The sequence below is a fragment of the Onthophagus taurus genome, chromosome 11 (genome assembly GCF_036711975.1).
Source record: "Onthophagus taurus isolate NC chromosome 11, IU_Otau_3.0, whole genome shotgun sequence".
Classification (NCBI taxonomy): Eukaryota; Metazoa; Arthropoda; class Insecta; order Coleoptera; family Scarabaeidae; genus Onthophagus; species Onthophagus taurus.
This window is the reverse complement of record NC_091976.1, coordinates 29,898,589-29,918,204: the sequence shown is the minus strand read 5'-3', so window position 1 is coordinate 29,918,204 and position 19,616 is coordinate 29,898,589. Positions and strand designations below refer to the sequence as shown.

General features: G+C 28.4%; 2 protein-coding genes across 7 annotated transcripts in view; one reads left to right on the top strand and one right to left on the bottom strand.

Annotated features, from left to right (window-relative positions):
• The window catches only part of LOC111413469 (A kinase anchor protein rugose), a 391,387-nt gene that overhangs the window by 66,519 nt on the left and 305,252 nt on the right, over positions 1-19,616 (bottom strand). The gene's annotated exons all lie outside the window — the stretch shown is intronic.
• LOC111413468 (deoxycytidylate deaminase) overlaps positions 11,744-19,616 on the top strand; it is a 314,302-nt gene continuing 306,429 nt past the window's right edge. The window contains exon 1 of the mRNA XM_071199901.1: positions 11,744-11,749. The gene's annotated coding sequence lies outside the window, so the exon portion shown is untranslated. The remainder of the gene's footprint in view (positions 11,750-19,616) is intronic.

Genomic DNA, 19,616 nt, shown 5'->3' with positions numbered 1-19,616 from the left:
ATTTTTTTCCTAAACTATTGGAGATTAAGAAATGAAACTTTTTGAGGTTATAAAAGAATGTTTGAGGTTAGGTTGTACCAAATTTTAAGATTCCAGGTTAAACAATTTTTGATATAAAGATCTTTAAAAATATTAAATTTTTGATATTTCCTAAAAATTAGGATGAAGAAAAAGCATTTTTTTTCAAAAACAATTGGAGATTAAGAAATGAATCTTTTTGAGGTTATAAAAGAATGTTTGAGGTTACGTTGTACCAAATTTTAAGATTCCAGGTTAAACAATTTTTGATATAAAGATGTTTAAAAATAACAAATTTTTGATATTTCCTAAAAATGATGTTGAAGAGAAAAAAATTTTTCTCCGAAACTATTGGAGATTAAGAAATGAAACGTTTTGAGGTTATAAAAGATTGTTTGAGGTTAGGTTGCACCAAATTTTAAGATTCCAGGTTAAACAATTTTTGATATAAAGATGTTTAGAAATAATAAATTTTTGATATTTCCTAAAAATGAGGTTGAAGAGAAAAAAATTTTTCTCCGAAACTATTGGAGATTAAGAAATGAAACTTTTTGAGGTTATAAAAGAATGTTTGAGGTTAGGTTGTACCAAATTTTAAGATTCCAGGTTAAACAATTTTTGTTATAAAGATGTTTAAAAATAACAAATTTTTGATATTTCCTAAAAATGAGGTTGAAGAGAAAACAAATTTTCTCCAAAACTAGTGGAGATTAAGAAATGAAACTTTTTGAGGTTATAAAAGTATGTTTGTGGTTAGGTTGTACCAAATTTAAAAGATTCCAGGTCCAACAATTTTTGATATAAAGATGTTTAAAAATAACGAATTTTTAATATTTCCTAAAAATGAGGTTGAAGAGAAAAAAATTTTTCTCCAAAACTATTGGAGATTAAGAAATGAAACTTTTTGAGGTTATAAAAGAATGTTTGAGGTTAGGTTGTACCCAATTTTAAGATTCCAGGTTAAACACTTTTTGATATAAAGATGTTTAAAAATAATAAATTTTTGATATTTCCTAAAAATGAGGTTGAAGAGAAAAAAATTTTTCTCGGAAACTATTGGAGATTAAGAAATGAAACTTTTTGAGGTTATAAAAGAATGTTTCAGGTTAGGTTGTACCAAATTTTAAGATTCCAGGTTAAACAATTTTTGATATAAAGATGTTTAAAAATAACAAATTTTTGATATTTCCTAAAAAATGAGGTTGAAGAGAAAAAAAAATTTCCCCAAAACTATTGGAGATTAAGAAATGAAACTTTTTGAGGTTATAAAAGAATGTTTCAGGTTAGGTTGTACCAAATTTTAAGATTCCAGGTTAAACAATTTTTGATATAAAGATGTTTAAAAATAACAAATTTTTGATATTTCCTAAAAAATGAGGTTGAAGAGAAAAAAAAATTTCCCCAAAACTATTGGAGATTAAGAAATGAAACTTTTTGAGGTTATAAAAGAATGTTTGAGGTTAGGTTGTACCAAATTTTAAGATGCCAGGTTAAACAATTTTTGATATAAAGATGTTTAAAAATAACAAATTTTTTATATTCACTAAAAATTTGATGAAGAGAAATAAAATTTTCTGCAAAACTATTGGAGATTAAGAAATTAAACTTTTTGAGGTTATAAAAGAATAATTATAGTTAAAATCCATTATACCAGTTGTTTGATTCGTGAAAAGGTAATTAAATTTAATATTCTTAGTATTGTACTTTTGAAACTGGTTTTATTATTTATTTAATTAAGTCTTACTAGTTTCGGCCCATCGCCATCTTCAGAGACTAATGTCATAAGAGTCAACTAAGATGTCATGTTGCAAAGTATCAAGTGTAATTGTAAATATTTTAAATAAAATTACTTTGAGGTTACAACAAACAACAGATCGACACGTTAAAAAGAATGTATAAAATTTTGCCAACAATATGTTATCATTAAGATCACTTTCGGTACAATTTTTGATTAGAGGCATCGTTTTAGAGTTATTCACAAAAAAATACAATACTGTCGTTAATCGTAGGCGCCCTTGAAAACAAAATGTAAGTAAAGCAATCTGTCAAATTATTATCCAACGCAGCAGCAATACCTTGCTTCCTCGCAACAATATGGCGTCAGATACCCCCAGTGTCACTTCTGGTTATTCTGAGGTATAGCAAAATTGTATTTGCAACGGATGATCAGAAAATTTTAATTCTTGTACTGCCGACAAGTGGTATGGATACTAATAAGTGCTGTTTGTATCGGATTAGCCAAGTCGTACTTTTAGATATTCCAAAATATTTTTCAACTATTAGCGACTAAGTATGTTGGGAAATAATTTGACACTTGCTTGATGAAAACATTTCAAAATCGATTTTGTATCTTTTTGCGAACACCTGTATAGCATTAATCCCGTAGTTGCATATTTTCAAAAGTGAACTTAAACGATTTCTCATCATATATTGCCAAATTTCTTAACTTCGAAGGCCATTTATGGGTTTAGACCAAAAATTTTTACACGAATCTTTATCATTTTTACTCTAGTATTAGTGATTAAAATTCTGCCCCGATTTACAGAAACACCCTGTATTTCGTTTTAATTTAGCCCTTAAATAACTCCCTAAAGCAAACAGCTGCGAAATAATTCAAGAGCAGAGGAAGATAAGGTGAAACAAAAAGAGATAGAAAATGGCTATGTATAAATATATTTCGTTCTTTCTCTAACGTTTCTCTTCGTTGCGATCAAGTTATTGCTGATTGATTTTCGTGGCCGTGTTTTACACTGTCGGCGCGTTTGTCCGGCGCGGCGCGCACTAAATAACGCCGCCCCCTCGGTCCCCGAAACCCGCGCCGCCTCTGGCCCGGTGAATTATTGCGCGCCCCGCGACGGCGACGCCCCTTACCCGCCCTGGTCGCCCCCTCGCGGCCAAATATTAACATTCATCACGGACCTCTTTGATCGGCCGCCTTTCTTGCTTTCTTGCCACAAGAAATGTTTTTTAATTGATCTACCGCCGAGGGGCGCCCACAAAATTAATAAGAAAAATCATACATACAAATGAAATATTTATCGCGTTTTTACTAGATCTTTATTAATAGACACAAGTACTCGCTTCCGTTAACCTCTTGACAGGCGAAGAGTGAAGTGATCCTATTTTTTTTTTATTTTCAAGTGGTACAGATCTACCGACAAACAACTTCTTATCCGGGGTCTATTTCTTTTTGACCCGAAGGAGGATGAATTCGAGGCTTATCTACACAAGTGCTTTTCGAGCTTTTAAGCTTAGAGTGGAGGACAGGTTACTTAAATCAATCTATTTCCTTCATTTTATGAACATCTTTTTACACTAACGCAGACGTTTCAGGTAATTCAGAAAATGTCGAAAAGAGGCCTCTGGATAGATGATGGAATGAATTCCAAGGAGAACACTACGCGATTATATTAAGAGTGGATCTTATGTCAGAAACTTGGTCGCAATCCATATCTTAGTAAAGAAATGGAAGACGAATACTGTACTGTGATGTGATGTGTATTCAACTTTGCCATTCAATAAGTCAAAGAAGACAGCAGGCGAAAAGTGGCTAAACTTATTTTTGCTACGCCATCCATAAAAAACGTATTAAGGAAAAAAATATAACAAAACCTGAAAAAACCTATAATCAGTTTCTGTAATCAGTTCATCATTACTAAACTGTTCTAGCAAGGGAGGTGCAAAAAGAGTTCTATTAATTAAAAAAATGTAATAAAAATGAGGTTGAAGAGAAAAAATTTTTTTTTCCAAAACTATTGGAGATTAAGAAATGAAACTTTTTGAGGTTATAAAAGAATGTTTGAGGTTAGGTTGTACCAAATTTTAAGATTCCAGGTTAAACGATTTTTGATATAAAGATTTTTAAAAATAATAAATTTTTGATATTTCCTAAAAATGAGGTTGAAGAGAGAAAAAATTTTTTCTCCAAAACTATGGGAGATTAAGAAATGAAACGTTTTGAGGTTATAAAAGAATGTTTGAGGTTAGGTTGTACCAAATTTTAAGATGCCAGGTTAAACAATTTTTGATATAAAGATGTTTAAAAATAACAAATTTGTGATATTTCCTAAAAATGAGGTTGAAGAGAAAAAAAAATTTCTCCAAAACTATTGGAGATTAAGAAATCAAACTTTTTGAGGTTATAAAAGAATGTTTGAGGTTAGGTTGTACCAAATTTTAAGATTCCAGGTTAAACAATTTTTGATATAAAGATTTTTAAAAATAACAAATTTTTGATATTTCCTAAAAATGAGGTTGAAGAGAAAAAAAAATTTCTCCAAAACTATTGGAGATTAAGAAATCAAACTTTTTGAGGTTATAAAAGAATGTTTGAGGTTAGGTTGTACCAAATTTTAAGATTCCAGATTAAACAATTTTTGTTATAAAGATGTTTAAAAATAATAAATTTTTGATATTTCCTAAAAATGAGGTTGAACAGAAAAAATTTTTTTCTCTAAAACTATGAGAGATTAAGAAGTGAAACGTTTTGAGGTTATAAAAGAATGTTTGAGGTTAGGTTATACGAAATTTTAAGATTCCAGGTTAAATAATTTTTGATATAAAGATTTTTTAAAATAAGAAATTTTTGATATTTCCTAAAAATGAGGTTGAACAGAAAAAAATTTTTTCTCCAAAACTATTGGAGATTAAGAAATGAAACGTTTTGAGGTTATAAAAGAATGTTTGAGGTTAGGTTGTACCAAATTTTAAGATTTCAGGTTAAACAATTTTTGATATAAAGATTTTTAAAAATAATAAATTTTTGAAACTTCCTAAAAATGAGCTTGAAGAGAAAAGCTTTTTTCTCCGAAACCATTCGCGATAAGGTAATAAAAGTTTTAGAGGTTATAAAAGAATGTTTGAGGTTAGGTTGTACCAAATTTTAAGATTTCAGGTTAAACAATTTTTGATATAAAGATTTTTAAAAATAATAAATTTTTGAAACTTCCTAAAAATGAGCTTGAAGAGAAAAGCTTTTTTCTCCGAAACCATTCGCGATAAGGTAATAAAAGTTTTAGAGGTTATAAAAGAATGTTTGAGGTTAGGTTGTACCAAATTTTAAGATTTCAGGTTAAACAATTTTTGATATAAAGATTTTTAAAAATAACAAATTTTTGATATTTCCTAAAAATGAGGTTGAACAGAAAAAATTTTTTTCTCAAAAACTATTGGAGATTAAGAAATGAAACATTTTGAGGTTATAAAAGAATGTTTGAGGTTAGGTTGTACTAAATTTTAAGATTTCAGGTTAAACAATTTTTGATATAAAGATTTTTGAAAGTAACAAATTTTTGATATTTCCTAAAAATGAAGTTGAAGAAAAAAAAAATTTTTTTCCAAAACTATTGGAGATTAAGAAATGAAACGTTTTGAGGTTATAAAAGAATGTTTGTGGTTAGGTTGTACCAAATTTTAAGATTCCAGGTTAAACGATTTTTGATATAAAGATTTTTTAAAATAATAAATTTTTGATATTTCCTAAAAATGAGGTTGAAGAGAGAAAAATTTTTTTTTTCCAAAACTATGGGAGATTAAGAAATGAAACGTTTTGAGGTTATAAAAGAATGTTTGAGGTTAGGTTGTACCAAATTTTAAGATTCCAGGTTAAACAATTTTTGATATAAAGACGTTTAAAAATAATAAATTTTTGATATTTCCTAAAAATGAGCTTGAAGAGAAAAACTTTTTTCCAAAAGTATTGGAGATTAAGAAATGAAACGTTTTGAGGTTATAAAAGAATGTTTGAGGTTAGGTTGTACCAAATTTTAAGATTCTAGGTTAAACAATTTTTGATATAAAGATTTTTTAAAATAACAAATTTATGATATTTCCTAAAAATGAGGTTAAAGAGAAAAACTTTTACTCCAAAACTATTGAAGATAAAGAAATAAAACGTTTTGAGGTTATAAAAGAATGTTTGAGGTTAGGTTGTTCCAAATTTTAAGATTCCAGGTTGAACAATTTTTGATATAGTAGACGCCACGAGAGCTGGCAGTAAATCATCGTTTTCCGCTCTTACAAATGCCATACGTGGTAAATTAAAATTCACAAACCTCTAGTGTGTTAGAAAGAGATAGCATTAGTTTAATATGTCTACTGTACAATTCAAATAGACAAGTCGAAAAAGTACGTCTGTTCTTCTAAGGGATCTAACTCTATAATTATAACCTCAAATCTAACATACATTTAAATGTATGTGGTGAAATAATCTAAGTCCGTCTAAGTACGTCCATATCTTGATTCATACCATTTTTAAACGTCAAGTCGAAAAGAGGTTGGAGAGAGAAAAATTTTTCTCCGAAACAAAATTTTTTTACGTTATAAAAGAATGTTTGAGGTTGAAGTTTATGGAAATTTAAAAAGTTAGCTAAACCCAGCTAGAAAGAGACAAGTTAAACAATTCCTGCCTACATCAAATTGTATTCATGTCGAAACTCCTTAATATTTATTATGTAAAACTATACCAATTTTGCTCCTGAAGAACAGATCTTCTGAATAAGCAATATATGTACATAATTTGATTACCAAAAGAGGCCACTTCGAGGAGACAAACAAATATATCAACAAATATTTTATATATATATTTTTCTTATTTTCAAGTGGTACAGATCTACCGACAAACAGATTCTTATCTTATGTCTATTTCTTTTTGATCCGCAGAAGGATGAATTCGAGGCTTATCTACACAAGTGCTTCTCGAACTGTTAAGGTGATAAGGAGAGGTACAAAAAAGTTCTATTAATTAAATTGTATGCAGAAAATGTAACAATTGTTGCACGTGGCAATGGTTTTAGTACAGCTATTCGATCTATGATGATTTTCGATGAGGAATCATTTGAAGTCAGAATGTGTGAAACATATTTCATATGGAATAGAGACTGTCATCATCAAGGACTATATGACAACAGTTATTTTCATCAGATGGTTTAACTACTTTAGTCGATATAAGGCAAAACTAATGCGACATTACTTTCTATGTATTGCCTTCCAAGTAACACAACCCATGGATAAAGCAGTCTTGAAACATATAGTGGGCGTCATGGTTGTTGAAATTATTGCTCCTTCAGCTGTATCCAGATGCACCCACAAGCAATTCAACTCAAGCAATTTCAATCTGAATGGCAACAGATGTATTAAGAGCTCTATTTTCAATAATTTTCTCCACATCAAAATAAAAACGTGGTCAATAGGTAACAAAATCGCATCACTTGCATTATGCATTGTTAGATTTTGACTTTATTTTAAGTACATATTGGGAATCACTGGTTTAACGGTAAAATTTTTTTTTAAGCAGATGGTTCAATCCTTAAATACCTCATTAAAATGTTGATTACCTTAACTATTCACCCTTAGATTTTATCATATCTCATTACCTATAACAATTTTACATTCCAACATTTTAGCCATACCATCTTCGACGTTTATTTAATTGTATTTAGTTAAGTAGGAGAGAACGACGTCCTGGAAGTCGTTTCGTACCCGCATTGAAATCAATCAAACTCCTTGGATCGTAAGTTAGGAGTAATCCGCCCGAGTAAATGCCCGTATAGGGAAAACCTGGATTGATCTATGACCGACATTCACGAAGCAATTGATTGTTACGTCCGTTAAGTTACGTTGGTAATTTCAGGTTCTCGAGGGCTCGGAAATGTCCCAGGGGAAATTAAGGGTGAAATTGAAGATCATTTGGAAAAAAAAGCTCGTCTAACGATTAGGGAAAAAATGCATAAATTAATCTCTTTTGTAAACAAAGGGGTTTTTAGAAGATTGAAGCAGAGAAAGAGGAGTGCGTTGGGTCCGGCTTCTGTTCACCAAAGTGTGGTGATCCGGCGCCTGACCCCTGTGGTCACAGACTTATCCGAACGCCCCCCGCTGCGAACCCCTAACCATCAGACCACTAGTACCACCGAAAAAATAAAAAAATAAAAACAAAATTATACCTATAACAACGTTGCGTAATCTAAAATTCTTGTCTCTCATTAAAGTGGTTAAATTTAAAATTTATTTTGAATTTAATCCTTATAAAATGTTATAAAATTAATAGAAAAAAAATGTTGAGTCGGTTTTTTATACCTTGTTAAAAAGCTCTTAGAAAATGAAGGAATAAAACGGAAAAAAAAACGAGTTCCCCTTACTTTTTTTTATAGACCGTAATCCCCTAAGTGTTCAGTAAATTGATACAAATTGTTTTGTGTCCACATTTTATAGATTACAGTTTTTTTCTTGTTTCTTATAATTTTTATAACCGAACAGTTTTGATTAATAGTCAGAAAGAAGATAAAAAATTTTAAAAATATACAAAATTTCATCAGTGTAAGGTATTTTAATAAATATACTGATTTCGGTGGATCATTCAATCTTCAGGAGCAAATGTCGAACTATACAATTACAAATTTCAAAGTGTAAAATTTGTACTGCCATACTATCAGTAAAAGTTTAAAATTATTTTAGTGAGATTTCAGACTTTAAAAGACTGAAACATTTTCAAGAACTGCTTGAAAATGTCAGTAATTATTCTGACCAATTTTAAACTGCAAGAAAATGTTTGGGACCAAACATCATATAGCAAAACAAGCTTTGTAATTATTCTGGCCATGCTTAAAACATCAAGAACTATCAGGAATTACGTTGGTCGAGTCTTAAACTGCAGGGAAAAATCTGGAATTACAATGCCACGAGTTGAGATTTTCCGAAAATGTTAGGAGTTACGTTTAATTAAATTTGAATTCCAAATTGGCAGAAAATGTCAGGAATTAAGCAAGTTAAACACAAAACTACAAGAGAAACGCCGAAATTATATTGGACTGCCTGAGGAAGTCTCAAATTACGCGGGAAAGACTTAACACTCCGAAATGACACCAAAACTTAAAATTATACAGATAAAATTGTTGATAAAAAGCTCAGACATTCAGAAAATGTCTGGAACTACCCAAAAAGATACCGGATATTAAAAACTTACTACTTAGTACTCCACCATTCACAGCAATTAGTATCTCTGTTAGGTGTTGGACACTGCAAGTAATAAACAAGCTCAACCCAATAGGACTTTTTTCATTGAATACAACTTTATTTATATAAAGTTGGTCATTAGCAACCTCATTGTAACAATCCCAATACGATATATGTATAAAATCTTTTGTTGCAGTTTTGTCTAATTTTCTTCTCTTAGCTTGTAATTCTTCATCACATTTTTAAAAATTCGTATAAAATCCATTTTTTGGAATATAAGTATGAAAATACTCAAAACTGGTAATAAAAGTGTCTTCTTTCCAATGAACCAACCCGTTTTGAAAAATAACTTTTAGTTTTTGAGAAAATAATATTTGACGTTTTGATAAAATTTTCGATGTTGCAATTTTCATCGATAACTTTCAAAATTCGCTATAAAATTAAATTCTTGATGGAACCTTGTGGAAATATCACCAATTATTAATTAAAGTATCCTCTTTTTAATGCAAAAAGCCGTTTTGAAAAATCGCTTTTAGTTTTTGAGAAAAAAATTTTTGAAATGATCGACAATTTTTTCGAATTTTGCAATTTTCGCCGAATATGTTTTAAAAATTCGCATAAAATCGATTTCTTGGAATATGAGTATGAAAATTTGCCAAAGTGTTAATAAAAGTGTCCTCTTTCCAATGAACCAACCCGTTTTGAAAAATAACTTTTAGTTTTTGAAAAAACAATATTAGAAGTTTTGATTAAATTTTCGATGTTGCAATTTTCATCGATAACTTTCAAAATTCGCTATAAAATTAATTTCTACAAGAATCCTTGTGGAAATATCACCAATTATTAATTAAAGTATCCTCTTTTTAATGCTAAAAGCCGTTTTGAAAAGTCACTTTTAGTTTTTAAGAAAAATTTTTTGAAATAATCGACAATTTTTTCGAATGTTACAATTTTCGCCGAGTAAATTTTAATAATTCGTATAAAATCGATTTCTTGGAATATGAGTATGAAAATTTCCCAAAGTGTTAATAAAAGTGCCCTCTTTCCAATGAACCAACCCGTTTTGAAAAATAACTTTTAGTTTTTGAGAAAACAATATTTGACGTTTTGATAAAATTTTCGATGTTGCAATTTTCATCGATAACTTTCAAAATTCGCTATAAAATTAATTTCTTGAAGGAACCTTGTGAAAATATCACCAATTATTAATTAAAGTATCCTCTTTTTAATGCAACAAGCCGTTTTGAAAAATCGCGTTTAGTTTTTGAGAAAAAAATTTTTGAAACGATCGACAATTTTTTGTAATTTTTGCAGATTTAGTTTTAAAAATTCGTATAAAATCCATTTTTTGGAATATAAGTATGAAAATTTTCCAAAGTGTTAATAAAAGTGTCTTCTTTCCAATGAATCAACCCGTTTTGAAAAATAACTTTTAATTTTTTAGAAAATAATATTTGACGTTTTGATAAAATTTTCGATGTTGCAATTTTCATCGATAACTTTCAAAATTCGCTATAAAATTAAATTCTTGATGGAACCTTGTGGAAATATCACCAATTATTAATTAAAGTATCTTCTTTTTAATGCAAAAAGCCGTTTTGAAAAATCGCTTTTAGTTTTGAGAAAAAAATTTTTAAATGATCGACAATTTTTTCGAATTTTGCAATTTTCGCTGATTAAGTTTTAAAAATTCGTATAAAATCCATTTTTGGGAATATAAGTATGAAAATTTCCCAAAGTGTTAATAAAAGTGTCTTCTTTCCAATGAACCAACCCGTTTTGAAAAATAACTTTTAGTTTTTGAGAAAATAATATTGGAAGTTTTGATAAAATTTCCGATGTTGCAATTTTTATCCATAACTTTTAAAATTCGCTATAAAATTAATTTCTTGAAGGATCCTTGTGGAAATATCACCAATTATTAACTAAAGTATCCTCTTTTTAATGCAAAAAGCCGCTTTAAAAATCGTTTTTAGTTTTTGAGAAAAAAATTTTTGAAATGATCGACAATTTTTTGGAATTTTGCAATTTTCGCAGATTAAGTTTTAAAAATTCGTATAAAATCCATTTCTTGGAATATAAGTATAAAAAGTTCTCAAAGTGTTAATAAAAGTGTCCTCTTTCCAATGAACCAACCCGTTTTGAAAAATAACCTTTAGTTTTTGAGAAAATTATATTTGAAGTTTTGATAAAATTTTCGATGTTGCAATTTTTATCCATAACTTTCAAAATTCGCTATAAAATTAATTTCTTGATGGATCCTTGTGGAAATATCACCAATTATTAAATAAAATATCCTCTTTTTAATGCAAAAAGCCGCTTTGAAAAATCGTTTTTAGTTTTTGAGAAAAAAATTTTTGAAATGATCGACAATTTTTTAGAATTTTGCAATTTTCGCAGATTAAGTTTTAAAAATTCGTATAAAATCCATTTTTGGGAATATAAGTATGAAAATTTCCCAAAGTGTTAATAAAAGTGTCTTCTTTCCAATGAACCAACCCGTTTTGAAAAATAACTTTTAGTTTTTGAGAAAATAATATTGGAAGTTTTGATAAAATTTCCGATGTTGCAATTTTTATCGATAACTTTCAAAATTTGCTATAAAATTTATTTCTTGAAGGATCCTTGTGGAAATATCACCAATTATTAATTAAAGTATCCTCTTTTTAATGCAAAAAGCCGTTTTGAAAAATCGTTTTTAGTTTTTGAGAAAAAAATTTTTGAAATGATCGACAATTTTTTCGAATTTTGCATTTTCGCAGATTTAGTTTTAAAAATTTGTATAAAATCCATTTTTTGGAATATAAGTATGAAAATTTCCCAAACTGTTAATAAATCACTGGCTGTTGCAATTTTCATCGATAACTTTCAAAATTCGCTATAAAATTAATTTCTTGAAGGATCCTTTTGGAAATATTACCAATTATTAATTAAAGTATCCCCTTTTTAGAGTTAAGAGAAAATTCAAAAATGCACCACAAATTATGTTAGGCCGAAGATAGGCCGGATAACTGGATATCCAGTATCCGGCTTTTTGGAAAATCACTATCAGTTCCATCACTAGTCTGGTCTGTCTCTAGAATTCAAAGACAAGTTATACTATGATGACCAAATGGCATAGACCAAAACAAAATTGGGAATTACATTGGCCAAACCCTAAATTAATGAAGCTAAAAATTGCACTTAAACGATGATGATATTTATTGTATAAAAATTAGATTTTTACCGGTTTCGACTGTATGACAGTCATCTTCAGGAAATCGACGTCAACGAATACAAACTTAAACGGGATCTCATTGAAGTGAAATCTGAAAGACCCTTCACAGTAAACTATTATACTAACTTATTAATGTATGTAAATTCTAAATTGACCAAAACTATACTTTTATGTTTTACCACAACATATTAAGTTGATAAAAAGCTTTTTTTCTAAATTTCTTTTTATTTTTGTTAGTTCAAAAAGTGTTGGAGAATAACATAATTCATCCGTTCAATGTTGTGACTTAAAAAGTTCGAAAGGAGTACGGTTGTTGCGTCGAAACGAAAAGAAGGACCTGGTTCCTTCGAGACGAGTTTAAAAATAAGCGATGCTAATGAGACACGCGTGAAGTCCAACCCTCTTACACGGCGTTTTTAATAACGATACATTAATTACGCCCACCGCACCCATATATTTTCATAATTAAGATATAATTCACCGGCGATCTATAAATACACATACTTATAAAATCTTGATCTTTTTTGGTCCACTTCCCTTCGTGTATTCTTACCCATACATTTCTTTTTAATTTATTATGCGAGAGAGGAGCTGTCAACGGTGTTTAAATCTCATCGGATTTCGGTTTATTCGTTTTATTCGTGTTAATTACGTTAGTAATAACGATAAAATTGAAAATAAAAATGTGTTATGAAAAATTATCTCAATTTTATTTTTTATCACGACAATTTATCAGATGGGAGTCACATCAAAACCACACCCGAAATCAATTAAAGCTCACAATGTAGTGGTCGTATCTTAATTTGATATCTTAACTCAAAATTTAATCTTATTATAATATTTGAGATATATCATGACAAAAAAAACGAACTTATCGAATTTTAGGTAATAAATGCAGAAAGGATACTCAAATGAAATTTTATATGACCACGTGCAAATTAGCACTGAAATATAAGATGGTGGTAAAAGTTTGAAATAATGAACGATGATCACAGAAAATTTCGGACTTTTACCATTCAGAGTTGGTAAATGTTAGGATTTACTGGAAAATCTTAGGATTTATTTCAAAATTTGAAAATTTTGGGATTTAGAAGCCAGTAGGTTGGTAACAAACATAATTGGGATATAATTGCCTACAGATATCATTTTGTTGATTCATCACGAACAATCCTCATCTACAACATTTTCTCCTATCACTTTTAGTTTATGAATTATAATAGAAATATGCATTCAAAAACGTCAATTTAGAGATTTGAAATGTTTACGGTTTATAACTAAAAATTTGAAATAGTTGGATATAAATTGTTTATAAATTATGTTTTTATGATTCATAATAAACAATTTTTATTAATATCATTCTTAATCAGAGCTTTTAATTTTTTAATTAAAAAACATTTTGTTGTTAAATGCGTTAAAATTTGAAAATTTTGGGATTTTGAAGCCGCTAGGTTGGTAACAAACATAATTGGGATATAATTGCCTACATGTATCATTTTGTTGATTCATCACGAACAATCCTCATCTACAACATTTTCTCCTATCATTTTTAGTTTATGAATTATAATAGAAAAATGCATTCAAAAACGTCAATTAGAGATTTGAAATTTTTACACTTTATAACTAAAAATTCTAAACAGTTGGATATAAATTGTTTATAAATTCTGTTTTTGTGATTCATAATAAACAATTTTTATTAATAACATTCTTAATCAGAGCTTTTAATTTTTGAATTAAAAAACATTTTGTTGTTAAATGCGTCAAAATTTGAAAATTTTGGGATTTTGAAGCCGCTAGGTTGGTAACAAACATAATTGGTATATAATTGCCTATAGATATCATTTTGTTGATTCATCACGAACAATCCTCATCTACAACATTTTCTCCTATCATTTTTAGTTTATGAATAATAATAGAAAAATGCATTCAAAAACGTCAATTTAGAGATTTGAAATTTTTACGGTTTATAACTAAAAATTCGAAATAGTTGGATATAAATTGTTTATAAATTCTGTTTTTGTGATTAATAATAAACAATTTTTATTAATATCATTCTTAACCAGAGCTTTTAACTTTTTAATTAAAAAACATTTTGTTGTTAAATGCGTCAAAATTTGAAAATTTTGGGATTTTGAAGCCGCTAGGTTGGTAACAAACATAATTGGGATATAATTGCCTACATATATCATTTTGTTGATTCATCACGAACAATCTTCATCTACAACATTTTCTCCTATCACTTTTAGTTTATGAATTATAATAGAAATATGCATTCAAAAACGTCAATTTAGAGATTTGAAATGTTTACGGTTTATAACTAAAAATTTGAAATAGTTGGATATAAATTGTTTATAAATTATGTTTTTATGATTCATAATAAACAATTTTTATTAATATCATTCTTAATCAGAGCTTTTAATTTTTTAATTAAAAAACATTTTGTTGTTAAATGCGTTAAAATTTGAAAATTTTGGGATTTTGAAGCCGCTAGGTTGGTAACAAACATAATTGGGATATAATTGCCTATAGATATCATTTTGTTGATTCATCACGAACAATCCTCATCTACAACATTTTCTCCTATCATTTTTAGTTTATGAATTATAATAGAAAAATGCATTCAAAAACGTCAATTAGAGATTTGAAATTTTTACACTTTATAACTAAAAATTCTAAACAGTTGGATATAAATTGTTTATAAATTCTGTTTTTGTGATTCATAATAAACAATTTTTATTAATAACATTCTTAATCAGAGCTTTTAATTTTTGAATTAAAAAACATTTTGTTGTTAAATGCGTCAAAATTTGAAAATTTTGGGATTTTGAAGCCACTAGGTTGGTAACAAACATAATTGGGATATAATTGCCTATAGATATCATTTTGTTGATTCATCACGAACAATCCTCATCTACAACATTTTCTCCTATCATTTTTAGTTTATGAATTATAATAGAAATATGCATTCAAAAACGTCAATTTAGAGATTTGAAATGTTTACGGTTTATAACTAAAAATTTGAAATAGTTGGATATAAATTGTTTATAAATTCTGTTTTTGTGATTCATAATAAACAATTTTTATTAATATCATTCTTAACCAGAGCTTTTAACTTTTTAATTAAAAAACATTTTGTTGTTAAATGCGTCAAAATTTGTAAATTTTGGGATTTTGAAGCCGCTAGGTTGGTAACAAACATAATTGGGATATAATTGCCTACATATATCATTTTGTTGATTCATCACGAACAATCTTCATCTACAACATTTTCTCCTATCACTTTTAGTTTATGAATTATAATAGAAATATGCATTCAAAAACGTCAATTTAGAGATTTGAAATGTTTACGGTTTATAACTAAAAATTTGAAATAGTTGGATATAAATTGTTTATAAATTATGTTTTTATGATTCATAATAAACAATTTTTATTAATATCATTCTTAATCAGAGCTTTTAATTTTTTAATTAAAAAACATTTTGTTGTTAAATGCGTTAAAATTTGAAAATTTTGGGATTTTGAAGCCGCTAGGTTGGTAACAAACATAATTGGGATATAATTGCCTATAGATATCATTTTGTTGATTCATCACGAACAATCCTCATCTACAACATTTTCTCCTATCATTTTCAGTTTATGAATTATAATAGAAAAATGCATTCAAAAACGTCAATTAGAGATTTGAAATTTTTACACTTTATAACTAAAAATTCTAAACAGTTGGATATAAATTGTTTATAAATTCTGTTTTTGTGATTCATAATAAACAATTTTTATTAATATCATTCTTAACCAGAGCTTTTAACTTTTGAATTAAAAAATATTTTGTTGTTAAATGCGTCAAAATTTGAAAATTTTGGGATTTTGAAGCCGCTAGGTTGGTAACAAACATAATTGGGATATAATTGAATATAGATATCATTTTGTTGATTCATCACGAACAATCCTCATCTACAACATTTTCTCCTATCATTTTTAGTTTATGAATTATAATAGAAATATGCATTCAAAAACGTCAATTTAGAGATTTGAAATTTTTACAGTTTATAACTAAAAATTTGAAATAGTTGGATATAAATTGTTTATAAATTCTGTTTTTGTGATTCATAATAAACAATTTTTATTAATATCATTCTTAACCAGAGCTTTTAACTTTTGAATTAAAAAACATTTTGTTGTTAAATGCGTCAAAATTTGAAAATTTTGGGATTTTGAAGCCGCTAGGTTGGTAACAAACATAATTGGGATATAATTGCCTATAGATATCATTTTGTTGATTCATCACGATTCTCATCTACAACATTTTCTCCTATCACTTTTAGTTTATGAATTATAATAGAAATATGCATTCAAAAACGTCAATTTAGAGATTTGGAAGTTTTACGGTTTATAACTAAAAAGTCAAAATAGTTGGATATAAATTGTTTATAAATTCTGTTGTTGTGATTCGTAATAAACAATTTTTATTAACATCATTCTTAACCAGAGCTTTTAACTTTTTAATTAAAAAACATTTTGTTGTTAAATGCGTCAAAATTTGAAAATTTTTGGATTTTGAAGCCGCTAGGTTGGTAACAAACATAATTGGGATATAATTGCCTACAGATATCATTTTGTTGATTCATCACGAACAATCCTCATCGACAACATTTTCTCCTATCATTTTTAGTTTATGAATTATAATAGAAAAATGCATTCAAAAACGTCAATTAGAGATTTGAAATTTTTACACTTTATAACTAAAAATTCGGAATAGTTGGATATAAATCGTTTATAAATTATGTTTTTGTGATTCATAATAAACAATTTTTATTAACATCATTCTCAACCAGAGCTTTTAACTTTTGAATTAAGAAACATTTTGTTGTTAAATGCATCAAAATTTGAAAATTTTGGGATTTTAAAGCCGCTAGGTTGGCAACAAACATAATTGGGATATAATTGCCTACAGATATCATTTTGTTGATTCATCACTATCAATCTTCATCTACAACATTTTCTCCTATCATTTTTAGTTTATGAATTATAATAATTTTAATATTATAATTTAATTCTTATTTTAATTTAAGAATTTTGGGGTTTTGAAGCCGCTAGATTGGTAATAAAGATAATTGGGATATAAATGGCAACAAATATCGTTTTGTTAATTCATTACGAAGAATTCTCATCTACAACATTTTCTCCTATCACTTTTAGTTTATGAATTATAATAGAAATATGCATTCAAAAACATCTATTTAGAGATTTGGAAGTTATAAGGCTTATAGCTAAAAATTCGAAGATGTTGGATATAAATCGTTTATAAATTATACCAAAATACAGAATATATATATATATACCAGAATACCAAAATTGGCACTGAAATATAAGATGGATAGTGGTAAATAGAAAATTTCGGACTTTTACCATTCAGAGTTGGTAAATGTTAGGATTTACTGGAAAATCTTAGGATTTACCGTAGTTCCGACTTTTACAGTAACATAGATCAACATAGATAATATATCTATGACATAGAACCATGATAGTGTAATTAATTTGTTCATTTATAATGTTAATATCCTGTAAAGTTAATTCCATTTGAACGATGATCACAGAAAATTTCGGACTTTTACCATTCAGAGTTGGTAAATGTTAGGATTCACTGAAAAATCTTAGGATTTACCGTAGTTCGGTCTTTTACAGTAACATTGATCAACATAGATAATAGATCTATGACGTAGAACCATAATAGTGTAATTAATTTGTTCTTTTATTATGTTAATATCCTGTAGAGTGAATTCCATTTTCGCGATTTCTTTTAGATGATTGTAGAAAATTGTGGCTTTTAATTTATAAACTTAATTTTATTCTAATCTATTTAAATGAATAGTAATTTATTCTTTAATTTTAAAAGACCAAGTCCGATGGTGTGTTAATCCATCAAAAAATATCTGACATTCCATGAAGAAGAATAAGAAGAATAAGTAAGTTTAAGTAGATAAAGCTGAGCGAATAGATTAGCGTCCGAGTTATTTTCCGCAGTTTGTTTTTGGGGCCGCCAGAGGCCTATACGTCGTCAGGTTTAAGTAGCTGCCGACACCGAGTCATTAATAACCGGCAGATAATTTAGAAAAATGTCGGTAGCCGGCCGTTATTAGCCAGCAATAATTGATTTTCTTCATTAACCGAGCCCGGGGTCGATAACGCGCCGCACCCCGCGTTGAATAATTTACTTGGGACCTGAGTACAAATGGGTGCGGCGTGGATGAAACGAAATTTTCGACTTTTTCGAAATCGCCAACCCACTCGGAATTTTGCGAAACATTTAAAACGTCCCTTTACTATTCGCCGGTTTATACACGTATAAATCGTACGAAACAAATCGTTGACAGGGTGATGGAGTAAAGTAGCTTTTTTGAGTGAGAAAGAATTTCAGATTTGAGGTCCTTTGGGATTGTTGGGTTAATGGATGTATATTTCCGGTTTGACGGGTAACGTATTTCGAACAGGTGGAAAATTATCTTAACGAAACTTTTCATTCTCAAATATTATCGTCGTCGTCGTCTACTTAACGGTTTAGACCTTATTAACCTGTACCTGTATCCTTCAGAGCACCTCTTTCTCGGGCGTTCCACTCTCCGATCGTCTTCCTCTTGGTTTATAAAGATTTAAAGATTTTCCAGTGAAACCTAACATTTACCAACTCTGAATGGTAAAAGTCCGAAATTTTCTGTGATCATCGTTCAAATGGAATTAACTCTACAGATATTAACATTATAAATGAATAAATTAATTACACTATCATGGTTCTATGTCATAGATCAATTATCTATGTTGATCTATGTTACTGTAAAAGTCCGAACTACGGTAAATTCTAAGATTTTCCAGTAGATCCTAACATTTACCAACTCTGAATGGTAAAAGTCCGAAATTTTCTGTGATCATCGTTCAAATGGAATTAACTCTACAGATATTACCATTATAAATGAACAAATTAATTACACTATCATGATTCTATGTCATAGATCTATTATCTATGTTGATCTATGTTACTGTAAAAGTCCGAAATACGGTAAATCCTAAGATTTTCCAGTGAATCTTAACATTTACCAACTCTGAATGGTAAATTTTCTGTGATCATCGTTCAAATAAATTAACTCTACAGGATATTAACATTATAAATGAACAAATTAATTACACTATCATGGTTCTATGTCATCTATGTTGATCTATGTTACTGTAAAAGTCAAAACTACGGTAAATCCTAAAATTTTTCCAGTGAATCCTAACATTTACCAACTCTGAATAGTAAAAGTCCGAAATGTTGTGTGATCATCGTTCACTTCGAACTTTTACCACCATTCACTCCGTAAATCTTAGGTTTTACCGCAGAGACACGATAAATGTCGAAAAATTATATAATAGCTCTCCGTGTTGTAACAAGTAAAATGTTTTT